Source organism: Erpetoichthys calabaricus, chromosome 16, assembly GCF_900747795.2.
Source record: "Erpetoichthys calabaricus chromosome 16, fErpCal1.3, whole genome shotgun sequence".
Taxonomy (NCBI): Eukaryota; Metazoa; Chordata; class Cladistia; order Polypteriformes; family Polypteridae; genus Erpetoichthys; species Erpetoichthys calabaricus.
Window position 1 is genome coordinate 84,022,183 of NC_041409.2, and position 19,020 is coordinate 84,041,202.

At 41.7% G+C, this 19,020-nt stretch overlaps 1 protein-coding gene across 1 annotated transcript in view; it reads left to right on the forward strand.

The window, feature by feature from the left end:
* ccdc88c (coiled-coil domain containing 88C) overlaps positions 1-19,020 on the forward strand; it is a 203,372-nt gene that overhangs the window by 14,011 nt on the left and 170,341 nt on the right. The window lies entirely within an intron of this gene.

A 19,020-nucleotide genomic window follows, 5' to 3' on the forward strand; every position in this document is an offset into this window, starting at 1 on the left:
TTTCCTCTCACTATTATTTCATTGTAAGTCACATTTTGATGTTTTTCTTCTTTACTTTTACGGTTAACATACCTCAAGCAGGAGTAGCAGAGGGACAGCATGCACAAGACTCTCCTGGCCTTTGACAATCTTGTTGGATGGGTAAAAGAGGAAAATATACAAAACATACAGGTTGAAGTGATTTTTCTGATAATGAATTTTGAAACAGTAAACTGATTCGTAATTGAAGTCGCACAATGTCTCTCTGTTTTAAAATAGATGAGTTTTCAGATTTCCCATTTCTTGTTAATGGAAGATTTTGAATTTTCAACAAAATCAGTCCGCTGGTAGGTGAGTTGTTTTATGTGGACAGATAGATATGGCAACCACAATAGGTGCTTTTCCCCCCCCTTGGGATTAATAAAGCATCTATCTATCTATTAGTTGGGAACAAGCAGGGGAATGAACAGCCCATAGGCATCACTGACATTACCTTGATGGACCAGTCGGCACCTTTGGAATTGTACTCAACACAAGCTTTCCAAAGCTTTAAAAAAATCAATTTCATTGAATATTTTTTTTCAGACAGTTTCTGCTGTTCCTTACAGTTAGTGTTTTTGACACAAGTGCCTATGAAAAAAATGGTGCTGCTCCATTAGTGTTAACACTAGAAATCCTGAAGCCTACACACACAAACTTACATGAAACTTTTGCAATTTGAGCATGTTTTTTTTTTTTTTTTCTTTTCTTGATCTTGCCTGTACTCCACGTTATGGTGCATGCTACTGAAAATGCAGACAGACTTCTTCTTTTTGGGCACATACACCGTCAGTATGACACTGCCAGAACTAAACACTAGTGTGGCAAATTGCTTGCATACTGAAGTGACTGCAGGTGCAAGTCCCATTTTACTTTATGGTGCCAAGCAGAGTTGTGTTGCAGTGCAGCAGTCTATTAGCCAGCGAAAGCGATGTGAAGAAGCCGTCTGTTGTTACGGTCCTGCCTTTGTGCAGTCTGATGGTGATCACGGGACATTGTGTCTTTGATCACCGGTACAACAAATAGTTCTGAACAGGCATCGGCCTCTTGTGAAAAGAATGGAGATAAATGCCATCAACTCAGAGAGGGAGAGGCAAGTTCGTTGTACCATGTGTACGTCACCGAGAGAATAAAACTGAATAATAATAAAAAAAAAAGCATTAACTTTTACAAGTAGCCAAAATTTACACTGGGTGTTATAGACTCAAATCAAATGTATGTTTTTATTATATTATAGTAATAATAATAGCAGCTCACTACTCAAAATGTGAAGCGCTCAGTCATGAACCAGCAAGGTTATAAAGCAGTAGCTCGTACCTGTACACCATCCAGGAATACGAATTAGCATTCTGTCGATTGATGTTTGCGCTTGGGTTTGTAACTCATTGACAGCAGCATGTAAATTGAATGATTTTTTTTTTCTTTGGTTATATTCTTGAATAAAAGTGCATGTGTTTATTTGATATTTGGACTAAAGTCTTCACATGTTATACACTTCAGGTCATTATTAGTTTAATCACATTTCCTTTCATCCTACACTTACCCAGATCTTCATAGACACGGAACATAAATGAAGTGCATGTATTCCAAATAACGATATACTGTATTATTTACCCTATACAACTCCAGGCACCTCACACGCAGATAAGAAGTTTTGGCTTGAGCTGGGGGAACTTTTTGCCCAAGTTGAGCTCAGTCAAGGGAGTGGATGGGACAGCAGGCTGCTAGCTGCTTGTGCTGATCGACTCATTTAAAAAACAAAAGACGCTGACGGAGAGGTGCGAAGGGATTTAAGGTGGGCCAGGATTACAAGTTTTTTACATAGGCTTCAGGGATTCTAGTGTTAAAGGAGGGACACCAAAGATGGTTATTATTTTGAAGCCAAATAGAACTTCTGCAGTTTGTACTCACTTGGGTTTTAAATCAAGTGCTAAAAAAGAGAGGCAGAAAACTTGAGAGTTTATTTGCCAGCATTAATTCTAAAGAGTAAATTATTAAATGCTAAAATATAAGCAAGTTGAAACGGAAACACTGTTGCTGTTTTAATTGTGATTAATTGGACATTATTTTATATTATTTTGCAACTTTTTGGGATTTATGTGCCCTGGACTCTCGAATCCCACCAAGTACACCCTGCACTGCTATACTGCCTTATGTCCAATGCAGCTTGGAAAGACTTCATTGGATTGTGTTTATTGTGAGTGGCCGCATGGAAGCAGTCGGAGGCAGGAAATGTTTTGGTACCACTTCGGTAACCCTGTTTAATTGTATCTAAATATAAAAACAAAATGGGTGTGTGACACACAACAGAAGACTCTGACACAAATATCAGGTGGCTGCACTCTTTTGGCGATTTCTTCTTTCTTAGTTTTGTAGCTCTTAACGGACTGTGGTCCTGGTCAGCAATCAGATGCCACCTTCCTGGCTTTATATGGCAGAATAATGGGAAGAGGTAGAGCTTGCTCTGCATGTCATAGCTGTGCTGTGGAAAAAACAAGAAGATACCATTAAAGACGGCACCCCCTCCTGCCCTGGAGTGGTAGTGCTTATCTGAACCCTGAATGCCCATGCATGACACAGCACACACATTGTACCTAACAAGTTCAAGTTTATTATCATGTAAGTACATTGCCATTCTCGCTCATATCAGTCCACTCATTTTTTAATAAGTAGCATGAAATGCAAAGGGAGCTTAAGCAGGGAAACATGAGAGAATATTATTTTACAACATACAGAAAAGAACAATGTACTGTGTAATGATGAGGGAAAGTACAATATGTGTTTGTATTGCTCACAATGTGACTAGACCCCCCAACCCCCCGCAGGCCACCAGAGATCTGTAATCCAAGCCACCAGCAGCCTTGCCATTCTCCTCGTAGCCTGACACTTTCTGTGGCTCTAGGAAATCCAAAGCAGTGGGGAGACTTCAGGTCACATGGCGCGTCTCTTTCATCTTCAATGATTTAGCACTCCAGCCTGACACTTGGCAGCTGATTTCCTCCCCCAAGAAAAGATTTCCTCCCTGCCATGCCAGTCAGTATCTTGTGGGGCTGTGGGTTGCAACTTCTTCCTGGTGGGGAGAAAAAAAAAAAAAAAAACAAGTCCTGTATGTCTGCCACCAGCCAGTTCATCTGCTGGTTTGTCATAATTGAGTTCACTCGAGTGTGCTAAGTGGTTCTGCTTTTGCTGGTGGGTTACAGGAACATTAAATCCACTTTCTCAGCTCCTAGATAGAGTAAGGTCTTTGTACATCTAACATACAGTAGACCTCTGGAATTGGTGCTGCTGTTAACCTCATTTGTAGGTAGTAACAAGGAGAGACAAGCAGCATGTGGTATCACCCTAATCAGCCCCAACACTAAAGACTTATTTATACTTCTGCGTTGAACCTGATGCGACTTCCACAAAATGTTAGTGTGTCGTGTTAATGTGACCCCTACAAAGACCCCTACGACTCTGATTGAATTGTTTACTAATTACATATTTCTTAAAATGCATTTCCATTCATCTTCTAGTTTGGAAGTCAGTGAATATATACTGCTCAAAATATTAAAGGGATACTTTATAATCTGAGTATAGCATCAAGTCAGTGAAACTTCTGGGCTATTGAGCTGGTCTGTTAAGTAACAGAGGGGGTTGTTCATCAGTTTAATGAAATGAACAACAGGTGCACTAGAGGGGCAACAATGAGACGACCCCCAAAACAGGAATGGTTTAAAAGGTGGAGGCCACTGACATTTTTCCCTCCTCATCTGTTTTTTTCCCTCGTTTTCCATTTGGCTACGCTCAGTGTCACTACTGGTATCATGAGGTGATACCTGGACCCTACAGAGGTGGCACAGGTAGTCCAACTTCTTCAGGATGGCACATCAATATGTGCCATTGCCAGAAGGTTTGCTGTATCTCCCAGCACAGTCTCAAGAGCATAGAGAAGATTCCAGGAGATAGGCAGTTACTCTAGGAGAGCTGGGCAGGGCCCTAGAAGGTCCTTAACCCATCAGCAGGACCGGTATCTGCTCCTTTGGGCAAGGAGGAACAGGATGAGCACTGCCAGAGCCCTACAAAATGACCTCCAGCAGGCAGGCCACTGGTGTGAATGTCTTTGACCAAACAATTTGAAACAGACTTCATGAGGGTGGCCTGAGGGCCTGACATCCTCTAGTGGGCCCTGTGCTCAGTGCCTGGCACCGTGGAGCTAGATTGGCATTTGCCATAGAATACCAGAATTGGCAGGTCCACCACTGGTGCCCTGTGCTTTTCAAACATGAGAGCAGGTTTACCCTGAGTACATATGACAGACGTGAAATTGTCTTGAGAAGCTGTGGAGATCATTATGCTGCTTGTAACATTGTTCAGCATGACCGGTTTGGTGGTGGGTCAGTGATAGTCTGTGGAGGCATATCCATGGAGGGACGAACAGAGCTCTTACAGGCTAGACAACAGCACCTTGACTGCCATTAGGTGTCGGGATGAAATCCTTGGACTCATTGTCAGACCCTAAGCTAGTGCAGTGGGTCCTGGGTTCCTCCTCTGCACGGCAATGTCCGGCCTCATGTGGCGAGAGTATGCAGGCAGTTCCTGGAGGATGAAGAAATTGATACCATTGACTGGCCCCCACACTCTGCTCGCCTGACCTAAAACCTAAATCCAACAGAACACCTCTGGGACATTATGTTTCTGTCCATCCAATGCTGTCAGGTTGCACCTCAGACTGTCCAGGAGCTTGGTGACACCCTGGTCCAGATCTGAGTGAACATACCAGAGGACACCATCCGTCATCACATTAAGAGCATGCCTCCTCCTCCCCGCCCCCCCTAAAAAGATGTTGTCAGGCATGCATCCAAGCACGTGAGGGCCATACAAACTACTGAGTAGTACGATTTGGAGTTGCTGCAATGAAATGTCGGCAATATGGACTAACCTGCCACATTTTTTTTTCACTTTGATTTTCAGGGTGTCTTTGAATTCAGCCCTCTGTAGGTTGATAATTTTCATTTCCATCAAATGATGTGGTATCCTTTCATTCCTAACACATTACCAGTCCATATCTGTCTATTATAAAAAAAATCTTAGAAGGAGACAAGATGTGATTTTTCTTAGAGAGACACTTGCACGTCCTGCGAGACAAGTCTTTGTGCCAAGAGATTTAACCACGCCTGGGGCCGAAAATAATAGACAAAGTAATGACAAAGTAGGACGTCATAAAGAATTCAAAAACGTTGGCGCGGTACACTTGCAGAGCAGGTTAGAGATAATGGAAGTAGGAAAATTCGAATGTCTCAAAAAATGGATAGTAAAAATCACATTAGCGCTAACAAACGGAAATAATTACTCGATGAAATAACGGAAAAGCGAAAAGAGATTGAATATATTGTTTGGATTTCAGCTTTAAGTCAGAGACTAGTAGATCGTCCAATTCATGTTGCCATCAGGGAAAAGTAGTGTTTCTTCCCAATGAAGAGACGTATCCACGAGAATTAAAAGATTTGTTGTTTTGGTGAAAGTGAAATCCCGCAAGAGAAAATTTCAAGCCCCGTGAGACAAGAGCTTATGCAAAGACATTTGGAGAAGTCCTGCCCACATAGCCACGCACACAGTTCAACCATTTCTCATTTGTGTGAATGCTATTGTCACACACATTTCTTGTAGAGAGAAAGAAACGATACTCACTCACGGGCAGTTATACATTGCGTTGTCACGGTGTAATTCCAAACACGGAATCAAAATTCAATGCAATATTGATGACAAGGTAAAAGCGAAAAGAGATTGAATATATGGACATAGGTGATATGACAGAAGTATGTAGATATTGTTTGGCTTTAAACTTTAAGTCGGAGAGATAATGGATGTAGGAAAATTCGAATGTCTCAAAAAATGGATAGTAAAGGTCGCATTAGCGCAAACAAATGGAAATTATTACTCGCTGACATAACGGAACAGCGAAAAGAGATCGAATATATTGTTTAGATTTCAACTTTAAGTCGGAGACTTGTAGATCGTCTAATTCATGTTGCCATCAGGAAAAAGTAGTGTTTCTTCCCAATGAAGAGGCATATCTGCGAGAAATAAAAGATTTGTTATTTGGTGAAATTGAAATCCACAAACACTACAGGCAAAATATCCGAATCTACAATAATCTGTTCGTGTTCGCATCAATCAATGCTCAAAATGTAGTATTCGTGAGAATTTGAAGATTTGTTGTTTGGTGAAAGTGAAATCCACATATGTGAGCAACAGAGATGCAAATTTGCTGGTGCGAAGTACAGGCTTGGGTTGGCGAGCGAAGCGAGCAAGGGGCGACTCTCCGTAGTCCGTATACATATCCAGCAGGATTATTTTTTCATTGAGATCTGATGTGTTTTCAAAGTGTTCCTTTAATTTTTTTGAGCAGTTTATTAAAAAGTGGAAAACTGTAACAGACACATACCATTGTCTACAGATGATAATGTGTACCAGGAGGAATGGGGATACTCGGAAGGCACTTTTCTTATGTGCTACAAACACCGCCAGGTAGCATTCAGGCATGTGCCTGTGGTGAGGTGCGACACAGAAGTATAGACTGCTTTGAACAGCATAGCCTACGCACATAGACTCGGTGTAGAAATATAAATCAGCTTTAAGCCTCTCTGGTGTGAATTTAGGGCAGGTCTTCATGCAAACTTGCTGCAAAGTGCTGATAAACAACACACATACACAACAAAAACATGTAAATAGCTAAAAATAAAAGCAGTATAACTGGTTAGTAGTCGACAGGTGGGACAAACAAACAAGGCAACGACAGATCACTTGTCCATGGAGTGCAGACACAATCCTTGTGATTATCAGCTTGACGCTGTGACAAAGCACCAGCTAAGAGAAGGTGACAGAGATGAAGCTGGAAAGAATCGGTCACATAAAAAACAAAGCACCGGTAAGTGCCACTATCTCAGCGCCTCATAGTACACCATCACTTGTGTGTTTACAGATTCCTTTAAATGGTGGGTGGCATTCACAATCCTGCACTCCCAACAGGACGTTCATCTTCTCCAAAGGTGAATCTCACAATGAAAGTTTTAGTATGAGAGGAATTCTGTTGTTTGGTATGTGAAATATGCTAGAATATGACGAGGCCTTTTCTTAGATTGCAGGTAATTTCTAGTCTTAAATCATAGAACAGAGAAGGAAACGAAAAATGCTTACAAAAATGCGAGGTAGCAAACTTTTGACTAGTGTGTGTCAGAGGGCAATGCTAAAGAAACTGGAAATCATCTCAACTGATGACAGACATCCATTACATGTAGAACTAAACTTCAATAAATCAGGAAGGATAGTTGCTTTGAAAACCCACACAAATCACTCCAGAAACTCCTTTCTTCCTAGTGCCATACGACTTTTCAATAAGAAATATCGGAGATAACGTTTAAGGTTTTGATATATATCCTGTAACCTTTTGTTTTTTTTTTTTGGTGTAAATATGTTTTATCTACCTGCCTTACCTTAACCTTTCTTATTTCTATTTGTCTGTTTTATTTCATTCTGTCTGTTACCTGTTATTAGATGCAACTGAGAAGGCAAATGTCATGTTTTCCTGTGTAAACATGACTAAATAAAGAAACCTAACCTAACCTTTTTATTGTAGTGTTTTCCATCCATGCATTTTGTAGATCTGTAGAGGTTCATATCGAGGGTGAGGAGAGTGAAAGCCTGTTGTGTAGGAGCACAGAGCACCAAGGTAGCTACCAACTCTGGTCCATCAGAGGATGTGTGTAACTCTGATCAGGGGGTTCAGAGTCACCAGTAGATAACCTGCATGAGTTGTGGGTGGAATCAATGGTTCCTGGGAAAAGAACCTGTGTGGATAGACACTGATGATCTAAAACCTTGTGAGCACGAGGCGACCAGCTTAACAATAGTGCATGTCAAGGTCAGGGATATATGAGAAGGTAAGCTCACATTACATATTTGTAGATGACATGTTGAATGCAGAAGATATGGGCAGGTGTGAAGGCCAGATTGACTTTGATAAGAGCCAAGTTGTTATGGCTAGACGACTGCATTTCCGAAATGGTAAAGCTTGTTAATGTGCTCACATTCAGTGGTCCATGGAGGGAAAAACCACAAACCACCAACAGAATTTTGGACAGCTAAGATTCGTTGACGTGAGTGATCAGTGAAGGTCATCCTTCCTAGAGGGCCACTGTGGCACAAATAGTAGATACTTTTAGTGATGCTCATGGGAGTAGTGTGTTACAACGGACAGTGCATCAAGCTCTGCTGCGTGTAGAACCAGTCAGAGTGCCCATGATAAACCTCCGTCCACTGTCCAAAATGCCTACAAAGGGCACGTGAGTATCAAAGTTGGATCTTGAGTCAGTGGACGAAGGTCCCATGGTCTGATGAATCCCATTTTGTCTCACATCTTCTGGAGATGGCAGCAGGATGCATTGTTCGTGATGGAACAAAAAATCTGGTCTGAGGTGGCTCCACCTTGCAACTGACAGGAGTTAGAGGATCTGATGCTAATGTCCAGATACCACAGGACACCTTGTGTATGTGTGTGTTTGTGTGTGTGAGAGAGTAAGTGGGCCCTGCGGTGGACTGGCACACCATCTAGGCTTGGGTCCTACATTGCCCCCTATCCTGCTGGAATAGGCTACAACCTCCTGTAACCAAGTTGCAATTTAGAGAATGTGTATTTAACGTAGACCTCAGCATTAGCATTTCCAATGCACCATCTATTGGCATGTATTTTGTAATGCCTGTAGTAATAAAATGCATTGTATGTGTCATTCTGACAGATGGTGCATCATAAACATTTGTAGTAATAAAATGCATTAAAACAGCAACAATTTATTTCTTGCATAGCTGAAAATCACACAATTAATGTCTCAATGGTCTATAACAGGCCCTGTTTTTTGACAGCTCCCAGCCTTGACTGCCTAAGAATTCAAAAACTAGTACGTTACTGCAAATGCTTGTGATGTTCCATCTGTTGCAATGATACATTCAATGCATCTGTCTCTGTTATTTGCCATTTGGTATGAGATTTAAAATCAGTGTTAATGTTTGTGATGTGCCATCTGGAATGGCAATTGCAAAGCGTTTTATTACTACAGATGTTTGAGATACACAGGAAAAATACATACATAGCAACTGGATGGACACACAGACAGATACACAGACACACTTCTGCTTTTATTATCCTACCAACAATAACAACAACATTTATTTATTTTCACACAAATAATGTAGCTCAAAGTGCTTAACATGATGAAGAAAAGAGGGAAAAAAAGACAAAGTAAGAATTAAAATAAGACATAGAATAAGAATAAGAGTAAGGTCCGATGGCCAGGGAGGACAGAAAAAACAAAAAAACTCCAGATGGCTGGAGAAAAAAAATAAAATCTGCAGGGGTTCCAGACCATGAGACCGCCCAGCCACCTTACTCTACCTCATTTTTACCACTCCAGGCTGTATGTTGTTGGCTGTTGCACAGGGTTTTGTACTCAGTAGTTTGGTATTTATTGTCCTGTACTGTTGAATTACTGTACTGTTAATTATGCTGTTCGTTTGTAGTTGATGGTTGTATTCAACGAGGCAGACACTCTACAAAGAATTTCATTACATTTATACATGGTACATAGTGTATACTAGCTGTGCTCCCCATTTAAGCCGGGGTGAAATCTAAGCAGACCTCCATTTTACATTTGCAGCACCGTGTGTCTATCCAGTTGCTATGTCTCTGTTGCATACCATTTGGTATGGGATTCATAAAATCAGTGCTAATGTTTGTGATACGCCATCTGTTGGATAGCAGAGACATAGCAACTGGACAGTCACACAGACTGACTGATCTTATATGGACCACTAGGGTATACTGGCACAGTTCCAGGATTTGTGTCCTGGTCCAGTCACTGTCTATGAAGAACAATTACAATGGCGACAGAGTGTGTGCATATTGTACTGGAGAAGAATGATGCTTCTGATTGATTTACTGGTCAATAATTGAGATTACGATATGTTTGGGTTTGAAGTATTGATAAATCATAAGATGATTGATGGTGTCTATTTTGAATTGTAAATATGAAATTGAATAGTGCTCGTTCATTCATCATGTTTTCTGGGATCTGTGTTTGTTGTCCCCACCAAGCAGTTAGTGGCCCCTGAATTATGCTTTTTGTGCAGTATCTGTCTGCAGCACACCATGTATCTTAGCTGGAAACTGGGAATCCACCTCACTGTCACGACAAATCTGCTTTGCCTGATCAATCATCGTCTATACATGGCGTCCTCAGTGACTGGGTATTTAGTGTGTCGAACGGCACCCACCACACTCCTTTTCTCAGCAGATGACTGAAGGTGGATTTCTGATTTATCTGATTGTAAAGCTGCATGCACGTTGCACTCTCAGCGATACACCGTGTTTCTGCTTCTCAGCATGCAGTTAGTGCACAACGCAGAGACCCTGCATTCTGTTTCTCTTACTTGTACTGCAAAATCTGAAGTGAGCATCCCCACACCCTGTTGGCCAATGATAAATTTTAAAGGAGGAAATTAGATTTATTGATTTACTGCTTGTAGGCAGGGACGCAAATTGATTTCTGGAAACCGATTTTTAAACCTGATTTGTTAACACTCTCCGCAGGCCATAGATCAATAAATGGAATATTTGATGGGTGGGTGAGTTGTCCCTTTCAATGTTTTAAGGAAAATAGGGCCTTGTCAGGTAGCTTGTGCATAGCCAGTGGTGAGTTGAAAGGCAATCGGCATTCTGAGCCAAATGGGATATGGAAGGGGCTGAGCACATGGCTAGCTAGTGTCACAAACTTGAACAAGAGTCATAGCAAGGTTTGGGGCAGCCACCCGTATATTATTTCCTGGCTGCAAACTTGAAAACAAATGATAGCACTGGTGTGCACAAAGTGGAGTCCAAAACAGAACTGAGGAGACAGAGGAAAGGCGAAGGCTTTTAAAGGCCAGTATAGGAAGTGATGTCCAAGGGGCCGGGACCGGAAGGGTCTTCATCCATAGGCTCGGACCCGGAAGTGACATCAGAAGGGCCGGGACTGGAAGGGTCTTCATCCATAGTTTCGGACCCGGAAGTGACGTCAACAGGGCAAGGTGGAATTTCCCATGAGCAGTCTGCAGAAAAGCGAGAAAAAGAGTCCGTGGACTCTGCCACATCCCGGTCTGGTTCAGAATTGCCCTTACTCAAGCCTTTTAGATAGATAGTGTGGACATCATTTTAAAGTCCAGCACATGTTTATTTACACTTCAAAACACGCAAACCCAGTTCCTCTCTTCAGGCCGCCTCTTTCTTCTCCCAGACCTTGTCCTCTTCCACCCGACTCCAGCCCTGAATGAAGGGAGGTGGCCCCTTTTATTGTCCCCCGGATGTGCTCCAGGTGTGCTCCAGCAATCTTCCACCGACATGCCCCAGTGTGGCGGAAGTGCCGGCTGCATCTCCGGAAGCGCTCAGAGTGTCCCTGCTCCTCTTCCCCCCCAGCACTTCCTGGTGTGGCGGAAGTGCTGAGGTCCAGGGCTCTCCAGGCATTGGGGCGCCCCCTGGCAGTGAGCACGGGCCCCTACAGGGTTGAGCTTCAAAGCTCTGTACCCGTGGTCCCCACAGCAACCAGGGCAGTCGCCCCCTCGTGGTCTGGACGAGGCGTGAGCCCTCCTCTGGTCCTCTTGGGCGTCCCGGCTGGGTACCACTCCCCGCCGCGTGCCACAATAGATAGATACTTTATTAATCCCAAGGGGAAATTCACATACTCCAGCAGCAGCATACCGATAAAAAACAATATTAAATTAAAGAGTGATAAAAATGCAGGTATAACAGTCAATAACTTTGTATAATGTTAACGTTTACCCCCCCCCCCGTTTAGCTGCCTCCCATGTGTACGTCTAAGGGCAAGTATGTTGCAAAAGACATGATGTTAAGCTCACTTTTTTGATTTAGTATTTAGAATTTAAAGCAAATGCAATAGATTGAATTACTGATAAAAAAAAAACCAAAGTCATGTCTTTATAAGCTGCAGGGAGTTTTGAATGATGTGCTCTGTGGGTTGTCTATCATTCTGTCATATTTTCTTAAGAACATTTAAATCAACCAAGTATGTCTAGTCAGCATTCAGCTTCTAGTCGCTCTTTCCGCATTGTGCTGTGCCTCACATAAAGGGAAAGTTCTTGAATGACCAAACCAGGTCACCTGATTTAAATGCAATTGAGCAGGCCAACCATACACTGAAGAGAAAACTTAAGAGGACAAGTCCCCCGTAATAACAGCAGCTGAAGGTGGCTGCATTAGAGGCTTGGCAGAGCATCACCAGAGAAGATTCTCAGCAGTGGGTGATGTCTGTGAATCGCATACTTCAAGCAGTCACTGCATTCAAGGAATATGCGACAAAGAACTAAATATGATGGCTTTAATAGACCTGCCATTGTTATGTCCCAAACATTATGGTGCCTTGAAATGGGGTGGAGGGGGAGACCATGTAGAAAAAAATGCTGTCATTCCACATAGTGGGACTGGAAATGTATGCAAATACCCTTAAATGAAAGTCTATAATCTGAATTGTTTGGTTTGAAATTGAGCAGAGGGGTTAAATGAAGGAGAAATGTGTCTTTGTCCCAAATATTACAGAGGGCACTGTATTTGTAAATGGTGGAGAGCATTAACATGAGCACCGTTGTAAATAGTTGCACAGGCTTCCAGCATACCTAGGGCCTTCCTAATACATGTAGGAGCTTCCCTGCATCTATTCCTGTTTGCTGTGCCCTACTGTCACATCTACACAGTCAACACCCGTTGCAATGCCCTAAACCAGGGGTGAGCAGGGTCTGTCCTGGAGAGCCGCAGTGACTACAGGTTTTCATTCCAACCCAATTGCTTAATTAGAAACCAATCCTTGCCAATCTTGGACCTTATTTAATTTTATGGCTTGTTAGTCTGCAATGTAAGGTTCTTATATCGTAGATTGTTTCCTTTCCAAGGATATCATTTAAACGATTTGAAGCCTAAAATGGATCATTTTAAGTTTTTATTAAATCAAACAGTGCATGATGAACACACACAGATGTAAATAGAAACAAGCTAGATGGAGAACTGCTGGCGGCTTTGTCATTTACATCTTGTTGCTAATAAGGAGCCATTAAAACACCGAATGCAGCTTTTTAAGATTGAAATCAGCAATTAAGGGTGGGGAACCTTAACAAGCAAGATCACTAAAATGAAGCATTAAAACGTCACTTTAGCAATAAGTTCTTCATCAGCAGTAATTTGACTTCTCATTATAAGAAACTGGGTTGGAACAAAAACCTGCAGCCATTGCGGCTCTCCATGACCGACGCTGCCCACCCCTGTCCTAGACAAACTGTCAGACCCCACGAAAGGCACAGATTCTGCCTCAATCAGTCACATACAGTTGCCTTCTAATTAAAGTATTCTTGGCGTGTTGTACTAACCAGGGCACATCCAGATCCCAGAAAATCATGAAAAATGAACAAGCTAAAAATCCAGTCCTTGAAATTAAAAAAAAAAAATAATTAAATGGTACATAAAAGTCTTGTAAAAATATTAAAGTGAACTTCAATAATCACATACTGTGTAATGAGATAAGACATCTGATATTTCACCAACAAATCACCCAAATCTCGCATTAATGTAACGTTTAATGACCTCATACATTATCATTGCCTTGTGTTGTGTTCTCAAGCACATGCACAGACTTGTGGTATAGCGGGTCTGCGGCTCTGAACGAATGGCCAGTGTTTAGAATTATCCATTTGGCCGCGTCAGTCTCCGTGGGTGTGATTGTGCAGCCGCAGGGAGTTGATGAAGTATTTGGGGCTTGTCGCACCTGCACGTGAGGGTGCGATCGTTCTCAATTTCTTAATCGGCTTCCTGCGGTGCATGATGTGGGAGCTGCATCCACGGAGCCATATAACTACGGTCCGGCACTGAAGATCGGGAGGAAAAAAGGAAAAAAGAGAAAAGGAAAGAGAGCGAGGCATTGGGGGCAGTGAATGAGAGTGGATGAGCCAGCCAGCTGAAAGAGAGAGGTCAGCACAGTCAAGGGTGCCGTGTGGAGCGAAGGATCGGCACTCGAAGGATGGACTGCGCCCGCTTACTATGTGGAAGAGTGGGTTTAATCGAGGTGGCGTCCTCCCTAGGGATTTGAGGGACGACTACGTGTGCGAGAAGGAAGATGGGAGGACAACCGACCCCAAGCGGTCTGGCAGACGCCAGTGGAGGTAGCCAAAACGGGGGTCAGTAGCAAGAGGACCGCGACTGCTGAACTCTCTTCAGCTGAGCAAACCTTGGGTGAGATGGAGAGACTGGGAGGAGCTGTGCTTGGCTGGTGTAGCCGCAATGACTGCTGCAGGTTATTCTCATGTTTTAGCCTTGTTTTAAACATTTGGGATTTTACCTTTTTATGGATGATTTATTTATTGGAACACTTAGTGCAATTTTCAATCTGTTTGGACACTGATTTTTTTCAATTGTTCGTTTTTGTAATAATTTAAAGCACTTGCATCTTTTGCACCATCTCCTTGCTCAGTTTGATTTGTCCCCATCAGATCAGCTCATCCAGTTATATTACTCATGGTGCTGGGTTGGGAGGCTCCCAGAAGAGTGGTGGGAGCATGGAGCAATAGATAGATAGATACCCGCACACTTCACTGGACTGCAAACTAGTAATTATATGTAGTAGACGTTAACCTACACATTGAATTATACACTGCTCAAAAAATGAAGGGAGCACTTAATCATCCCAGTCTAACACCAAGTCAGTGAAGCTTCAGGGATATCAATTGTGTCCAGTTAGGAAGCAGAAGCGAATGGGAATCAACTTCACATGCTTTGGTGTAAATGAAAGTAACAATAGGGGCACTGGAGAGGCAACAGCAAGACACCCCCAAAAAGGGACTGAGGCCACAGACAACTGCTCTTTTCTTATCCTTCCTGACTAATTCTTCTCTAGTTTGGTGTTTTGCTAGTGTCTTTGTCACTACTGGTAGCATGAGACAGAACCTGCAGCCCCTTTCAGGTTGCACAGGTAGTCCAGCCCCACCAGGATGGCACATCCATACATGCTGTTGCAAGGAAGTCTCAGTCAGTCACACACAGTTGCCTTCTAATTAAAGTATTCTTGGCGTGTTGTACTAACCAGGGCACATCCAGATCCCAGAGCATGGAGGAGATACTTGCTCTTCATAACTGAACAGTGTCACAAAAAGACTCCGGACAGTCAAAAAGATTTGGGGCAGCCACCCGTATATTATGATCCTGGCTGCAAAAGTCTGAAAATTGATTGAGTAATTTATAAGACTGAGTCCAAAGCAGAACTGAATACGTGGCGGTTTTAAGGGCTGGTGGAGGAAATGACCGGAAGTGACATCATCAGCAGTGCCAGAGCCGGAAGTGATGTCATCAGAGACACCGGGGCCCGGCGTGATTTCCCGGGAATGGTCTGCAAGGAACTGAGAGAGACAGTCGGTACACTCCTCCACCCCGTGGTCTAATGTACAGTTACACTTACTCAAGCCCTCTAGCTGCCTCCTAATCGCATGTGTGTGACAACAGATTGATATCCCTGAAGCTTAACTGACTTGGTGTTAGACTGGGATGATTAAGTGCTCCCTTCATTTTATTGACCAGTATAGTTAGCAAGGTAAATTATTATAGTTTATATTAGACATGTCACATGTGATTTATCAAGCAGTCACAATGCCAGGAAAGTGTTTGTTTAACTTGAAAAATGCTGCTATAAGATTGGCTTCATCAAGACCAATCAAACAAGCGTATGGCTGGGTTATCTTTAGTGTATGAAGAAGTTTGGGTGAGTCTGCTTTGAATTGCCCTGCAAAAGGAAGCAGCCATTATAAACTAAAGAAGAGCAAGGAAGCCAGTAATACTTTTAAGACTGTTTTGGACGTTTTATGGGACTATCGTCACATCTGACCTGCACACCAGTGAACTGCCTAATGCCAGGGAAATCAGTCAGCGGCAGCGCTAGTAAGAGCTCTAGTCGGGCTAGACCTGCTTCTGCTTTATCACCATCTTTGTCTTTGTGTGTGACTAAAATTGAATGTCTGAAATATGAAATCCTCTGTGTGTTGAATGTGATGGATGAGCGTTATTCATACAAGTCATGGTGAAGACGTGGGTAACTTTTTTTCAGGACATATTTCTGTATTGTGAGATCATACATAAAGAGTCCTAAAGTGTGCGTGGAAGCCCTTCCCAAGGACTTGCTTGTTCTTTTCATCCCCAATAATTTTACCACCTAAAATCAACCAAAATTGTTTTATTATCATTTATTTTCCCATCGGGTTGCAGTAACGTTTTTGTATATTTATGTGCACTTTATAGTGCTGTGTTTTGTAAACTACGCTTGAACAGGACATGCTATTTCTGTGATTTTTTTTTTTTTTTTTTTTGGAATCATGCTTGCACCCGCTAAAATGTTGACATAAACTGATGTTCATTGCACACCACATTTATTGTCCAGAAAATGCCATATCTGTTTTCAACATGTGACAGCCCTGCCTAGAATTGCCTGTTACTCTGTGTAAACAGCGTTAGCTTTGGGGTAAGCAATTGAAGATAGGCCCTGTGTTTGAGTTCATATGTATTCTTATTAGGTTCATATAATATTGCTATGGATTTTCAAAACCATAGTGTAAGTTAAGCCTGGATTCTTCTGCTTGTTAGTACTAGAAAAGTGAAAAACGTCTGGGAATTTAAAATGTACTGAAGTGTATGAACCCTGAGATGCAATCCCCAATTTCTCCCCTTTATAGGGTCATTATTGTTACCTGTATGGGGTACAACAATATTCTTGCCTGCATGTACTAATCAATTGCCACTCTCTGACACCATGATTAATGAGTTGGGTGGTCAATTCCGATCTTGGAGGTCCACAGTGGCTGCAGGTTTTCATTCTAACCATCTTCTTAACTGGTGACCAGTTTTTGCTGCTAATTAACTTCTTTTGCCTTTTAATTTTAATTAACTTGACTGATATCTCTTAGTTGTTTGTTTATTCCTTAATTAGCAGCCAAACAATAATGACACAAAGTGAGTCACCTCATTTCCAGCTAACCACAGTATCTGGAAATAAAGAAAGGTGAAGGTCTCAGTAAGGTTGATCTGCTTGGGCCACCAAAACATTTTGACGGTGTTCTTAGAAAAAACAAAATCAACAGTTTTGGAAATGGGTGCTGTGGCAGAATAAGAGCAGCAACAAGCCATGGAATTAAATAATGGTTTTGATTAACAGCAAGAATCAGCTTCTCATTAAGAGATTGGTTGGAGTGAAATTGGCTGGAGTTTGAAGTCCTGAATTATTTGGTCATCTGTTGGATCGTTTCACATGTCATTTCTGTTTGGCTGCTATTTAACGAAGAAAAGAATCAATGCGGAGCACTGAATCCTTTAAAACGGGGCTATTAAAATGAAGGGAAAAGTTAATTACAGTGAAAACTGGTCACTGATTAGGAAAAGGGTTAGAATGAAAACCTGCAGCCACTGTGGTCCTACAGGACCAGAGCTAAACACCCCTGATATAACTGCTTCACCTCAAATTGTCTGTCTTCCTTACCTAAGAAAAGGCCCCTGAGAATTTACATTAACAGTTTTTTTCGTTAATACATCAAAACTGTTTGGTGGGTATGAAATATCATAATTCTCTTTTGCCATTTTTTTCCTCCAAAATTTAAGCTACATATGCCAACAAAATGTCCTCTCAACATATACAGTATATTTAGACTGCTAACTCAAGTCAGGCTTAAATGAACTTGATCAATTTAGCTTGAATTACTAATATGAAACACATTGCCACTCTCCATTGCCATGATTAGTGAGTATAACTACGTCATCTCAAAACTTCTGTCTTCCTTTCCTGAAAAGGTCTTAATTTCCATTAAATATGTTTTGATTTCATTAATACTTTGTAGATGAGTGGTGAATTGCAAGTACCAGATAAGGGATATGTTGGGGCAGCCAAATCGGTCATCCCTGTTTACTTCAAGGTTCTTTTAACAAAAGTGCAGGCTCTGGGCCAGAGGTGCAAAGGTCACAAAATGAGACAAACAAAATAGCCCCATTCGGGCTCGTAGTAATTCATGTTTTGTCACAGGAGCTCTTGTCTGCTTGCAGAGTGACACCTCTTTCTGCCAATCTCGTGTTAGGGGCCGAGTCAGGCGCCCTCAGGGGGTGTCTTCTCTGTACTGTTTGGGGAATAGGAAAGGACCTGGTTAGTGACAGCACCTCCTCTGGACCTGGGATGGTACCACATACCTTAGAGCGGTGATTCCCAACGTGGGGCAATTTGATTTTTTAGGGGGCAATTTGAGAATTTAGGTATGTTAATTTATAAAATGAAAAATCAGAAATTCACTGTTAAAAATGATAGAAAAAAGTAAACAAATAATTTTTATTTTTTACAGAGACATTTATATATTGATATAAACATGGAAGGGATGGTGAAGAACCCTTTAGTTTATTATTTTACAACCGGCTTGGGTTTTTCTATTTAGAAATCGTTTTTTACCATTAAAATAATATGAATTGTAACAATGATTATAAAATTTTGCAATATAACAAAAATATAAAATGATCAAAATATTACAGAAAAAGCTGTCATTAAAGTTATTTTATATTTATGAATATCACGTCTCTTATTATGTTTTCAAAACTATAATTGCTGTATTTTCATATTACTTCATATTATTTTTTTTTTAACAGTTTCTTAGTGATTTCTTTGTCAGTACGTCAACTATCCTTTCCCTCTTTAATTTCCATGTTCTTTGGAAGCTTGTTTAGACCAAATTAATGACATTATGGGCTTCCTCCACGTGAGTAGGAGTTCACTTTTTGAATAGGTAAGAATAAGATATATGTTACAGTGGGGGACATCATGATTTTAAAGAGGCCTAGGTGGGGCATGGCCAAAAAAAAGTTGGGAACCACTGCCTTAGAGGAACCCTGAGGATGATCCACAGACGCGTGTGTGTGAT